The sequence below is a fragment of the Vicia villosa genome, unplaced genomic scaffold (genome assembly GCF_029867415.1).
Source record: "Vicia villosa cultivar HV-30 ecotype Madison, WI unplaced genomic scaffold, Vvil1.0 ctg.000358F_1_1, whole genome shotgun sequence".
Lineage (NCBI taxonomy): Eukaryota > Viridiplantae > Streptophyta > Magnoliopsida > Fabales > Fabaceae > Vicia > Vicia villosa.
Genome location: NW_026705161.1, coordinates 894,955 through 908,797, shown reverse-complemented (window position 1 = coordinate 908,797; position 13,843 = coordinate 894,955).

Here is a 13,843-nt window from a genome sequence, read left to right as displayed (position 1 = left end):
TATATATATATATATATATATATATATATATATATATATTCTCCCCCTTTGTCATTAGCAAAAAGGATGGGAAAAGACTTTAAGATTATAGAGAAATTTATAAAAATAAAAGAAATATCTTCTCCCCCTTTGTCATTAGCAAAAAGGATGGGAAAAGACTTTAAAATTATAGAGAAATTTATAAAAATAAAAGAAATTTATACCTATGAGTTTTACCTCATGAGTGACTTCATCAAAACATTCATATTTGGTGAATATGATTTTGAAGCCTTTGTCACAAAGTTGACTTTTTCTTTAGAATATTTTGCTTTAGTCTTTCAACATAAAGTACATCTTCAATTGGATGTGAAAGTTAGTGCTCCAACTTTGCTAATGCCAAAAATTCTCCCTTTAAGGTATTCCAAATATGTGAAATAACCCTTAGAACTATATTTGAAAGTTAGTTTATGTCTCCCATCAAATGCTTAGAACCACCACATATCAAAATATCATAGATTTAAAGTGGTCCATAAGCAAACCTACAAATAAAATTAAGTTTAATTTGGTACCAAATGTGCTTTGGGTCCATCATATTTAGTTCCCTTCTTAAATCACACATAATGTCCACTTGCTACACTAAAGTTTTTAACATAGCAAGCATTAGGTATGTGGCCAATAATACCACAATAAAAGCAAGTAGGTACAAAGTTGCTTTAATATCTTGGAACATAATATTTCTTTTTAACAAAACTTTTTCTTTTATGATAATAATGAACCTTTTGTGCTTTATTCACTTCCTTGTTGGATTGGTCACTTGCTTTAACAAAGATAATTTTACTAGTACTTGGTTTGTGAAATTTTGAATAACCAAGATCACTTTTATCATTAGAAAATCTTTGTTGGCTAAGGACCCCTTCCAACCCAACTTGTCATTTTTCATACCTTTCAAGAAGTCTTTCTAAATGAACAATTTGGAATGAAAGTGATTAGCAATTATTGCATACAAGATTCTGTTTTTGATCACTAATTATCTTTTGTTTTTCATCCCTAAATTCTTTTTTCATTGTCTCGACTTTTTTTTCTAGAGACGAAATTTGTTTCTTTTGAGATGCTATTGTTTTGTATAGAATTTTGCATTCATTCAAGAGTTCCTTTATGGCACCTTGTGCATCATTATCATAAAGAAAAAATTCATTACTAACCTCATCCTCTTCATCATCGGAATAGTGTGAAGCCATCAATGTTAGATTTGCACATTCTTTGCTTTTGGAATCGAAAGATGAACTTATTTCATTATCTTCCCATGATATATATGCTTTCTTTGACTTTTTATCCTTATTTCTCTTGAATTATTTATTATTCTTTTCAAGTGTAGGACATTCACTTTTGACATGTCATTTTTCTCCACATTCAAAACATTTAACCTTCCTTATTGGTGCCTCCCCTTTAATGATCTCCTTTTTCCTTTATTTTCTTAGAAACTTTTCAAATTTCTTGATAAAATCATCATCTTCTTCACTAGTGGATTCTTCTTGATTGCTATCATGATGTTTGACTCTCGTCTTTAAGGCAGTGTCTTTTGAATCTTTTACTTGAATTTCATGTGTTTCAAGTCTTCCGAGTTCCATTTCATATTCATGAAGTTTTCCGAACAATGTTGCGGAAGTCATTCTAGATAGATTCTTCTTCTCGGATATTGTCGTTACTTTCGGTTGTCATTCTCTTGTTAAGGATCTAAGAACTTTGAAATTTTGTTCCTCAGTAGTGACTTTCTTTCCAAGTGCACTTAAGTAATTTACTAAGTGCACGAATCTCTTTTGTAAGTCGAGAAAAGATTCTCTGGGTTGCATTTTAAATAACTCGTATTCTTGACTTAAAGTATTTAATCGAGATCTCTTAACTTCAACAGTTCCTTCATGAGTTTCTACAAGAGTATCTCATATTTCTTTTGCCATTGTACATGCAGAGACACGAGAAAACTCGTCCATGCTAAGTGCACCTTGAAGAAGATTGATTGCCTTTTTATTATAGAGGACTTTTTCTTATCATCGTCATTCCATGAAACATTAAGCTTTGTTGATTAAACATCATCAACAACAGTGTTAGGAACAAAGGGACCATTTTGGACTGCTTCCCATAGTCCTTCTCCTTGTGCTTATAAGCGAGCCTTCATCCGAATTTTTCAGAAATAAAAGTATTCTCCATAAAATAATGGAGGCTTGTTGTTACTACCATCGTATCTAAAAACTGGATTTTGATTTGCGGAAGCCATTAGGATCTTTTAGGAACATGTTACCTATAACCTGCTCTGATGCCAATTGTAAGTATAAGAGTGCGCCTAAGAGGGGGGTGAATGAGGACTTTGAAAAATTATCTGGTTTTTAGAATACTTGTTCTTATTCTTCTGGTTTGTGGCAAGAGTTTATACATATGTTTCTTTCTTTTCTGGTTTATGATTTGTGATGAAAGCGGTAAATGCGGAAAAGTAAAGAACACAATGATGTATACTGGTTCCCCTCACAATCCGAGAGTACTCCAATCCTCTTTCAACATGAAAGAGATTTTACTATAGTTTGTGACTTACACAAGACAAACCAAACACCAAGAACAATCCTCTTGGACCAAGAACAATCCTCTTGAATTTTTCACTAAGACCACTTATGAGAACAATCCTCTCAAAGTGCCTAACTTGTTTCCAACAATCCTGGACAACAAGATTTCAACCACCAAGAACAATCTTTTTGGATTTATTAATTTGATTATGAGAACAATCCTCTCACTAATCAACAACCCTTGCTTCCAACAATCTTAGATAGCAAGTCAATAATAACAAAATATATTTGAGAAGAAATATTGATGAACATATATCAATCACTATGATTGATCTTCTCTTTCAAGCAAGACAATTTTCTCAATGGTATACAAGTGTTCAATGAATGATATGAAACTTATGATGATTTTCAATGAAAATTAAGTGTAGAAACTTTCACTAAAAATTGATATGAAAACACTTGTAATTTTGAAAGATGAAATGAATTTAATTTGTTTTAGTTGTAGATGAAAGAGGTGATTTGTAATTTGAAATTTAATGTATTTATAAGAGCATAACACCTTTATGAACCATGGTGAAGTCATGAAAAAATATCATGAAAAAATGTCAATTTAAAATGAAAAGGTTTCATGAAGAGTACATGAAAAGATGTTAAAAAGTTGCAGTTTTTTTTTTTAAATTCGTACAGGACTTTTTAAGTCGGTTTAACGAATACCTGACTTAAAAAGTTCGCATCAATTTTGAATTTCAAATAATTATTTAAATTTCAAACAACATCAGATTTTGTTAAGTCAATTAAACAGACCCGACTTAACAAGTGCTGACAGCATTTAAAAAAAAGTTTTATTTTATTTTATTTTATTTTTTATTTTATTTTATGCATTTAAATCAAAGATTTTTATGCATGATAATTTGTCTAATTATTTAAACCAACCTAATGCAACAACTATTGATTTATCCTAATCAATAAATTATATTTAAAAGTGATTTAACATGGTTCAAACTTGAAAAATAATATATTTGAAAGTGATTTAAAATGGTCCAAACATGAGAAATAAATTTTACAATACATGATAAAAAAATATTTTATGCATTTGAGTCAAATATTTTTATGCATGATAATTTAAGAAATTTAACATAAATAACTTATGCATGCAAGTGAATTATGAAAAATATTGAGCACTAATTTATCAATATGAATTGCATGCTTATACCTCATTAAATCAAGATCAATGCTAGTCTTCAAAATATAATTCTTGAATTCTTTGATGCTAGCTTTTACACATGATGAATCTTGAGTACTTGATTTGATTAAATGCACTTGAGGCTTTTTCCATACCTTTTCCATGATCATTTGATTATTACTTTGTCTTCATCAAAACAAAATAGATGGAGAGTCTTGACTTCACATCCTCCCGCTTTTTGATGATGACAAACCATTGAAATTTGAAGTGCTTGGATCTCTTGAAAAACTTGAAACTCGTAGAACAAAAGAGAATCTCTTATGTGAATGCTCCCTCTATCTTTGATAACTCCTCCTTGATCAATGCCCCCCTATCATAGAGGTCTTGACTTCATTTGATTATTACTTTAAAAGTGATAAGCCCTCTAAAACCCTCCTTCAATACAGTTTTTGAGTTCTCCATTTTGTGGGATTTTTGGTGTTATGAATAAAATCAAACCTTCTAATACCCAAAATCTTTTTATTCTTTTCACCAAATTCTTTCTATTTTCTAAAGTCCTCCCCTCCCTTGCCCTCCAAACTCGCAAACAAAGCCTAAGATTTTAAGACATCCTTCAACCTATAACTTGAATACATGGATTATATTATGTGTTGAGTAAAATTTTATTTTTATTTATAGTGCATTACAAGTCAACTTTTGAAATGGTTTTTTTTATTATATTTTACTTTCCATTTATATTTTATTTATTATGCTTATTATACATTTTTAGTAAAAATATCTTATTAATTTTTCTGTTTATCATTATTTATAAGTATAACTCATATTTATGTTTTACTTTTCATTGAATATGATTATAATGCTTTAAACTTTCAATTTATTATTTTATTCACACATTGAATTACATCGCATTATAACATTTATGTCCATTTTTTAAAGTTTATTTAGACATTTTTTCTTTAAACAAAAATTAAATTAATATAAAAGTAGAAACAGAAGTATAGAGAAAATTGAAACATAAAGTAGGCTCATTTGGTATGAAGTCAATTCAAACATTAAAATGCATTATGATGTTAAGTTGATAAATTATCTATAAATTTAATTTGAAGAAAATAAAAATAATTAATCTCAATATTCTCATTGATTCAAAAAATGAATTCCAAAAAAACACATACCATGAGCACACAATTGAGTTAACCAATACACATAATAAATTAAGTATAATGAGTTCAGTCTTGATTGAGGAAGGATTAAACATATAAAAATAACTTATAAAAAACATATAAAATAAGACATACATATTTAATGAGATTTTTATCCTTCTATTTTTTTTTTCAGAATTTTTTTAAAATAAGTTGTTGACTTGTAAATATCAAAACTTGTTTACATTGATATCATATGAATCTGATTAGAGGATGTAAGAAACTTTCTTAATCCTTTCAAGATTCTTGCTATGATTTAGAAGTTTTCTTCTTCTCCTTCGTTTTACTTCTCCTCTACAATATGCTTGTCTCTTTTTTTCTCTCCACATCTATATGCCCCTTTTTGCAGAAGTTTATATTTGTAATTTGTTTTGATATTCTTGCATTTACTCTCGTTTTCTTGAACGATATTCTTATCCCTCTTTTCTTCGTTCATGGAGTCTGAACAACCTATCCCCCATTTTCTTCAAATGCAAGAAACCATGGAACATGTTGGAACTAGCACAGATACCAATCATTTGCTTTCCTCAATTTCCAAAAAACTTGCAGAAACTAGCACAAATGTAAACAACAATGATAACACTTTTAACAACAAACATCACCAGAACCAAGTCATAAGAATTAACCATAGAAAAGGCATAACTTTTCCTCTCGAAGGAATCTTTAAAACCTAGATATACCCTCACCACAGATTCTAGAAAAAACCAAAACCATATAATCTCAAGAAGCTCTCTTTGTAGGTCAAAAGTTCTTGAATTATTTTGTAATTGAGGAGGAAGAGATTTAAGAACCAGAAAATATTTCATCTCTGAGCATCTTGGGAAAATTAATCACAGAAACACCCACCCACAGAGGGTTAATGTAGTCTACTCTTGCAAACATATGGTACAATCCCTAGAATTTAGCTGTCAAAGAAATTGATGCTGGTATTTTTAAAATTACTATGAAAATACCTGAAGATCACAAGCACATATTGAAAGAAATCCTTGAATTTTTAGGAATTCTTGGCTTATTCTCCAAGAATGGAATGGTGTTACATACATAGGGACATTGGAATTCTCAAAATCCTTTATTTTGGTGCAAATATGGGGCTTCCTATCAATGGGACAACGACTCAGATGTGACTCAAACTAGGTGAAGTGTTGGAAGCAAAAAAATTTGAAATGTGTGATAAATCTACTATTGATAAATTCGGAGTCAACATGAAGATCAACTCTCCCATTATGCTTGGTATGTACATAGGAAGTAAGAGCCATGGTGATAGCTGAATAGATTTTCATGCTAAAAAACTACCAATGTTCTATTTCTTTTATGGGTGCATGGGGCATAGTGAGGAGCATTTTTCAAAATATGTTCCTCCTAGTCATAGAATCATAAAGATCAACCTTTAAGGTCCTATATGATAAATAAATTGAAAGCTCTTTTTACTAGTGAAAGAATTATCTTAGTTATGAAGAATCTTAAAAGTAACGTTGCCCATGGTCCTGATGGAATTCCAACCTTATTTTGCCAATCTTACTGGAAAATTATTGGGGAAGACATTAGTAGTATTATCCTTAAGATTATCAACAATTAATAGAGTCTTAAGAGGTTCAATAATACTTTCATTAGCCTTATCCCCAAAGTTAATAATCCTACCAAACCTACTGAGTTTAGACTCATTGCCTTATGTAATGTCATTTTAAAAATTATAACCAAAACTATAGCTAACAAGATTAAGCCTATTCTTCCTAGTATCATCATCTAGAATAAAAGTTCCTTTGTTCAAAAAAGGCGTATAAGTGATAATACTATGATGGCTTTTGAATCTTTTAATTATCTTAACAAGATGAGTAAAAACAAACAAGGGTGTGCGAGAATTAAAATGGACATGGAGAAGGTCTATGATAGGTTTGATTGGAGCTTTATCAAGAAGGCCTTTTTCAACCTTGGCATCCCCTCTAAAATCATCAACATCATTATTTTATCATTAATGGGTTTCCTACTAAATGCATCATACCTGCAAGAGGAATTTGACAAGGAGACCCTTTATCTCCTCATCGTTTTATTTTATATACAGATGTTTTCTCAAATATTATTAGAAAGGCCTAGGAAGCTAAAGAGTTTTCGGGTATATGAATAACTAAAAGGGATCCTAATATAACTCTTGTTTTTGTATATGACAATCTATTGTTATGCAAAGCAATAGAGAAAATGCCAAAACCCTTCTCAATATCATAAACACCTATGAGGAAAGCCCGGGTTAAAAGATTAAATTTCAAAAGTTAGAGATAATGTTCAACAAGAACACCAATCAGACTCAAAAGAATATGTTTACTAACCTTATTGGAAGTCCCATGGTTCCAAATATTCAATTCTAATTAGTTATGCCTACCTAGATTAGATACTCTAAGAATCAATGCTTCAAATTTCTAAATGATAGACTCATAAATAAGTTTAAAGTGTGGAGGGCTAAGTGTTTATCTTTTGTTGGTAGGGTCATTCGCATTAGGGTAGTGTGCCAAGCAATACCTACTTATGTGATGATTTATTTCCTTTTACCTAAAATCATATGTAAGAAGATGGATAGCTTGATTTCTAAGTTTTGGTGGGGTGATTCAAAAATTCATGGGATAAAGTGGAAGGACATGTGTATTTCCAAACAGGAAGGAGGCTTGGGGTTTAAATATCATGAAGATTTCAACAAAGCTATGAAGAACCCCAAGCACTTGTGGCTAAAATTCTAAAAGCTAAGTACTACTCAGGATCTAACATTCTTAAAGCTAAATTAGAGAGAAACCATAGTTTCTTATGGAGGAGCATACATTATAGTATCTAGATCAATAATAAGGGAAGTTTTTGGAATATGGTCAATGGAAATATGATCAATATTTTAAAGGACAACTGGATTCCAAACCAATGTAGGTTTAAAATACTAACACAAAAGCCCTTGGAAACAAGGACAATTGGAGTTAGGGACCTCATTAATGAGAAAAATGGTTATTAGGACCTTAATACTATTAACATTGTGTTCATTCCTATAGACAAAGAGGAAATTGCCAAGATTCCTCTATATAACCTCGATGAAGAGGATTGTATCAGTTGGAAAGCTAAGAAGGGCGGGAATTATAGTGTGAGATCTGGGTATAGCTATATGAAAGATTGGCAGAGATCGAATGGTACTGGGTATTCGAATATAAATCCTGAAAAAGGATATATGGAAGAAGATTTTGATTAATAAGGTTATCCCTAGACAACAAGTTCTTCTTTGGAGACTCCTATCTAATTTCCTCCCCAATAAGGAAAACCTCGATAAAAGAGGTATATAATGTGACTATTTCTTCCCTAGGTGTAATACAAGATATTAGTCTAGTGATCATTGCTTCAAAAACTGTTGGTGAGCAAGTCATGCTTAGTTTGGTTCCCAATTGAACATCAATTTTAACAATAGTCAAGCATATCAAATTATAGATTAGGTTAAAAGCATTGTGATGACGATGAGACAGACAAATCTATGTGTGTGCGTCATTACAATTGATGGAATATGGACATCAAGGAACAGAGTTATATTTCATAAAATAGAACCATGTGTTAATGAGACTATCAACAAAGCTATTCAAATCCATAAAAATTTCTGCTCTTGCCTTACCACAAATAAGAAAGGAAAAAATGTTAAGCAAATTAATCTAAAGAGCAAAGAAACCAAGGAGGATGAAAGGAATAACACGTCTTAGGGCAATCAAAATAGGAACAAAATTGACACTCAAACTAGAAGGAAAATCAATAACAATAGATATTAGTGTAATGTTAAACGGGTCAAAAATTTCATCATATACAATCATAATAATAGTGAGAAATAGCCAAACATATTTAATGACCAAAGAGATTTTGAGGAAAACATCAACCCGACCAATAATAGCATTGGTAGTCAAATGATGATCATCGAGGTTCCTCATCAAGGGAGAAATAAGGATCAAGTTATGATTAACGACAAAGGAAATGATAATAAAATGGATAATACCTATGATAAAAGCCATAGAGTGAAGTTACCTAACATCAGAAAAAGTGTTGAGGTCCACGTAAGTATAAGATACGCCTAAGAGGGGGGGGGGTGAATTAGCTTTTCAAAAATTCAATCAGTTTTATGAGAATACTTTTAACAATTTTTGGTTGAATGTATGAAGGTTTTTGAATGGTTCTTTTCTTTTCTTGGTAATAGTGATGAAAGCAATAAAATGCGGAAAAGTAAAGAACGCAAGGATATATACTAGTTCCCCTCACAATCCGATAGTACTCCAGTCCCCTTTCCAACACGAAAGAGATTTCACTATAGTTAGAATTATTGTACAGGCCTATGCTTACTATCTAACCTATAGGGTGATCAAAGGTTCTTAACACCTTTAAGATCAAACAACACTAATGTGCATGAAGAACAATCCTCTTCAAAACACAACACTTACTTCCAACAATCCTGGATAGTAAGGAGAAATAATATTTTTGAATGATACAAGAGTTTATGATGAAAGATGGAGAGCAATATCAATCTTAGATTGATCTTCTTCTTCAAGCAAAATAATTCACAATGAGTATATAAGTGTTCACAATGTATGTATGAAACTTAGAATAAATTTTCAATGAAAATGAATGTAGAAAGTTTCACAGAAAATTATGGTTTGTAAACACTTGAAAATAATGAAATTTATGAGTATGGAATTGTTAATGAAGAAGGTGTTTTTGAATATGAAAGATGCAGAATTTATAGTGTGTAAAACACCCTTTGGAAAGGTTGTATTTTCATGAAACAATGCATTGTTTAAGTGTATGAAATATAATTTCGTTTGGGTTCAAACATGCAAAAATAAAACACACTAGTTCAGTAGGAACCGGTTCCTGCCTGGGAGAACCCTGTTCCTGCTTAACGTTACAAAAGAAAATTTGAAATTTAATACAGGGGAACCGGTTCCCAGAGGGGTAGAACCCGGTTCCTAGTACAAAATACCATAGGCGCGTTTTTTCCTGAAAGCTGGAACCCGGTTCCCAGCAGGGAGGAACCGGTTCCTAAAGGTTTTCCATAGATTTTTGTTTTTGAGTAAGGTTTCAACAATGGTCTATTTTGGAATGAAACTTATGGCATTTTATGGCATGCGTGTAAAGTATATTGTGAACATTTATATATCAAAGTGAGAATTATTTATACCTTTGACACTTTGGCTTGATTCTTATTAAATCTTCCCAGTTCTTTAAGACTTGAAATTTGTACGAATTTGCCAAAGCTTTGATATTCTTTTTGCTAATCCTTTATGAAAGTTGGTGTCCAAGTTGTCTTCATCAAAACCAAGTTATTTATAATTTTGATTTGAGAAGCTTGCAAATACATTCTCCCCCTTTTTGATGATGACAACTAAGTCTTGAAAATCTTTTGAAATGTTGTTTGTACTTGAAATTTGTTGAGCATTGCAAGACTCCCCCTATGTTAGTGACTCCCCCTAAATCCATGATTTATTTTTTATCAATGAATTTAGTTCATCATTTGAAATTTAGTTATGGCTTGCATTTGTTTAACAAAACAACAACACACAACATATATTCTTCTCCCCCTTTGTTATTATCAAAAAGGATGGGGAAAAGATAGATAAATATGAAAAGTGAAACAATATAGCAAATATGAAACATAACAGAAATGGAATAGCACAACACACATAGATTAAACGAGACAAGAAGTACGAAACGATACGGAGTTCGAACGATTACAACAAAATAAATACTTAGCCTAAACATTACGAGGCATAAAAGAAACATTGTCTAGATAAACATAAAAACATAAAAGAAATTAAATACATAACATAGAATTAAAAAAAATAACATCAATCACTTTCATCCATGTTTCCTTGATCATCTTCACTTCCATTCCCGCTTCCATTTTCATCATCTTGGTCTCCCTCTTCTTCACTTGCTTCCTCTTCTTCAACAAAGTTTGCCAAGATACGTCTTTGAGTTTTTGGATCTCACGGATTTTCCTTCTCAAAAGACCATGTTCAAAATTGTTCTCTCGTTGGTTGTTGTCGATGGAAGTTTGGATTGAACATAGTTTGTTAAACATTATTTTCATAGTATATCCACCTTCAGGAGGTTGAGGAACAAGGGGAACAGTTGGCTCAAAATCTACCTTCTAATAAAATCTTCCTTCCCTATCCGTCACAATTTGAGCGCGGTTGTTGTAGAGATTGCACATTCCTTTTCGTCCATGTTTTTCTTTGGTTCCCTTTGAAGAAGAACACTGGCAGCCCTAACAATGTGAGAAATAGCTCTAGAATACGGTAAACCACCCTTTAGAGAAGCCATGCATGTGACGCATGATGGAGAGAGCCCAATTAACATTAATACCACGTGTCAAAGCAACCAATACCATTAATTCAAACTCATTGATATGAGAGTGGTTAGAGTTTTTTGGAAATAAAACATATGCAATGATAAGGTGTAGCATCCTATCGCTAACCAACAAGCTCGATCCAAACATGTTATACTTTGAGGCAAGTTGTTGTCAAACAGTATCATGTTGTGTTGGTTTGCACATATTCACAAAAACTTTTACCTTACTATAAGGTTGTCAATCTTTCGGAACATTACCATGGATGAGAACTAAACCTTCATAAGGAATTCCTAACAGCTTACAAAACTCCTCAACATCCAAACAAATATCCTTATTTGACACTTCAGATGTTAGAGTAAAATCACCAATATCATCAGTGACTATCTTAAGGTTGTGATAAAATTCTCTAACAAGATCCGGATACAAATCACCATGGTCACTTACAAAATTAGAGAACTGGTTCCTCCACATATGGGAATCGGGTTCCTAGTGAGAAAAAGCCCAATTTCTTATTTTTATGAAAGAAAAAGCATATATAACAAATACTTATACAAAGACATTATACAAAAACATAAATAATGCACTTTTTGACACATATAAATTTTTAGAGAAGTGTACCTTTGATTTATGGTAATGAAGAAAATAATTAAATGTCACCTTCATCTAAAATTCCAAGCTCTCGTCGAATTTTGTAAAAAGATTCTTTTGGAAGAGGTTTGGTGAAGATATCCGCAAGTTGGTTATGAGTATCCACAAATGTTACTTCAACATCTCCTTGAAGGACATGGTCTCGGAGAAAATGATGTCGAATGTCTATGTGTTTGGTTCTTGAGTGCATGACCGGATTTTTAGTGATATTAATTGCACTTGTGTTGTCGTATCGAAGAGAAATGCATCCGAGATCAAGTCCGTAGTCACGAAGTTGTTGCTTAAGCCAAAGAACTTGTGCACAACAACTACCCGCTGCTATGTATTCTGCTTCGACCGTGCTAAGAGCAACACATGCTTGCTTTTTACAAGCCCATGATACTAATGCATTTCCAAGAATGTGACAAGTTCCACTTGTGCTTTTACGATCAGTTTTACAACCTGCATAATCCGCGTCAGAATAACCAATTAAATTGCAAACACTACCTTTAGGCTACCATAAGTCAACGTTGGTTGTTCCTTTGAGATACTTCATGATCCTTTTTACCGCCATGAAATGTGATTCCTTTGGATTTGCTTGAAAGCGAGCACAAAGACAAACACTGAACATAATGTCAGGACGGCTTGCCGTCAAATATAATAAGGAACCGATCATACCTCGATACTTAGTAATATCAATTGGAGTACCGGATTCATCTTGATCAACATAAGTACCGGAGCCCATTGGAGTATTCATTGCTTTACAATTATCCATATCAAACTTTTTTAATAACTCTTTGCAATACTTGGATTGGTTGATGAAGATTCCATCTTTGAGTTGCTTAATTTGTAATCCAAGAAAATAGTTCATCTTTCCCATCATAGACATATCGAATTCTCCTTGCATCATCAATGAAAATTCCTCACACATTTCTTTGTTAATCGATCCAAAATTGATATCATCAACATAGACTTGAACCAATAAAGTGTTACTTTTGATTTTCTTAATGAACAAAGTTTTATCAACCTTACCTTTTCGAAACCTTTTTCACACAAAAAATTGCTAAGTCTATCATATCATGCTATTGGTTCTTGCTTTAAGCCATAAAGAGCCTTTCTCAACTTAAAGACATGTGAAGAATTTTTTAATTCTTCAAATCCATGAGGTTGTTTGACATAGACTTCTTCATTGATGTAGCCATTCAAGAATGCACTTTTGACGTCCATTTGATAGAGCTGAAAATTTAATGAACATGCATATGCAAGTAAGAGTCGAATAGCTTCTAACCTTGCAATCGGAGCAAATGATTCTTCAAAGTCGATTCCTTCTTGTTGATTGTAACCTTGGGCCACCAATCTTGCTTTGTTTCGAACAATTATACCATTCTCATCAAGTTTATTCTTAAACACCCATCGGGTACCTATGATGTGTTTATCACATGGTCTAGGAACAAGTTCCCAAACTTGATTTCTCACGAATTGATTTAACTCTTCTTGCATTGCATTTATCCATTGATCGTCTCCTAAGGCTTCATCAACTTTTGAAGGTTCAATTTGAGAAACAAAAGCCACGTGTAAGCAAGCGTCTATGAGATTTAATCTTGTTGATACTCCTTGGCTAATATCACCAATAATTTTATCAATAGGATGGTCTCCATGAGTTCTCCATTCTTTTGGTAGATCGTTGGTGTTTGATTCTTGTTGTACAATTTCTTGTTAATTTTCCGGTGCTTTTACAATTTTATCATTTGAAAACTCTTCTGGGGGTAAATCTAAAGGATCATCATCATCACAAACAACTATTTCCTCCTTAGAGGTGTTAGTCTCATCAAAGGATACATGCATGGATTCTTCAATAGTTAAAGTTCTTTTATTATAAATTCTATATGCTTTACTATAAAGAGAATAACCAAGAAATATACCTTCGTCGGATTTCTCATCAAACTTACCAAGA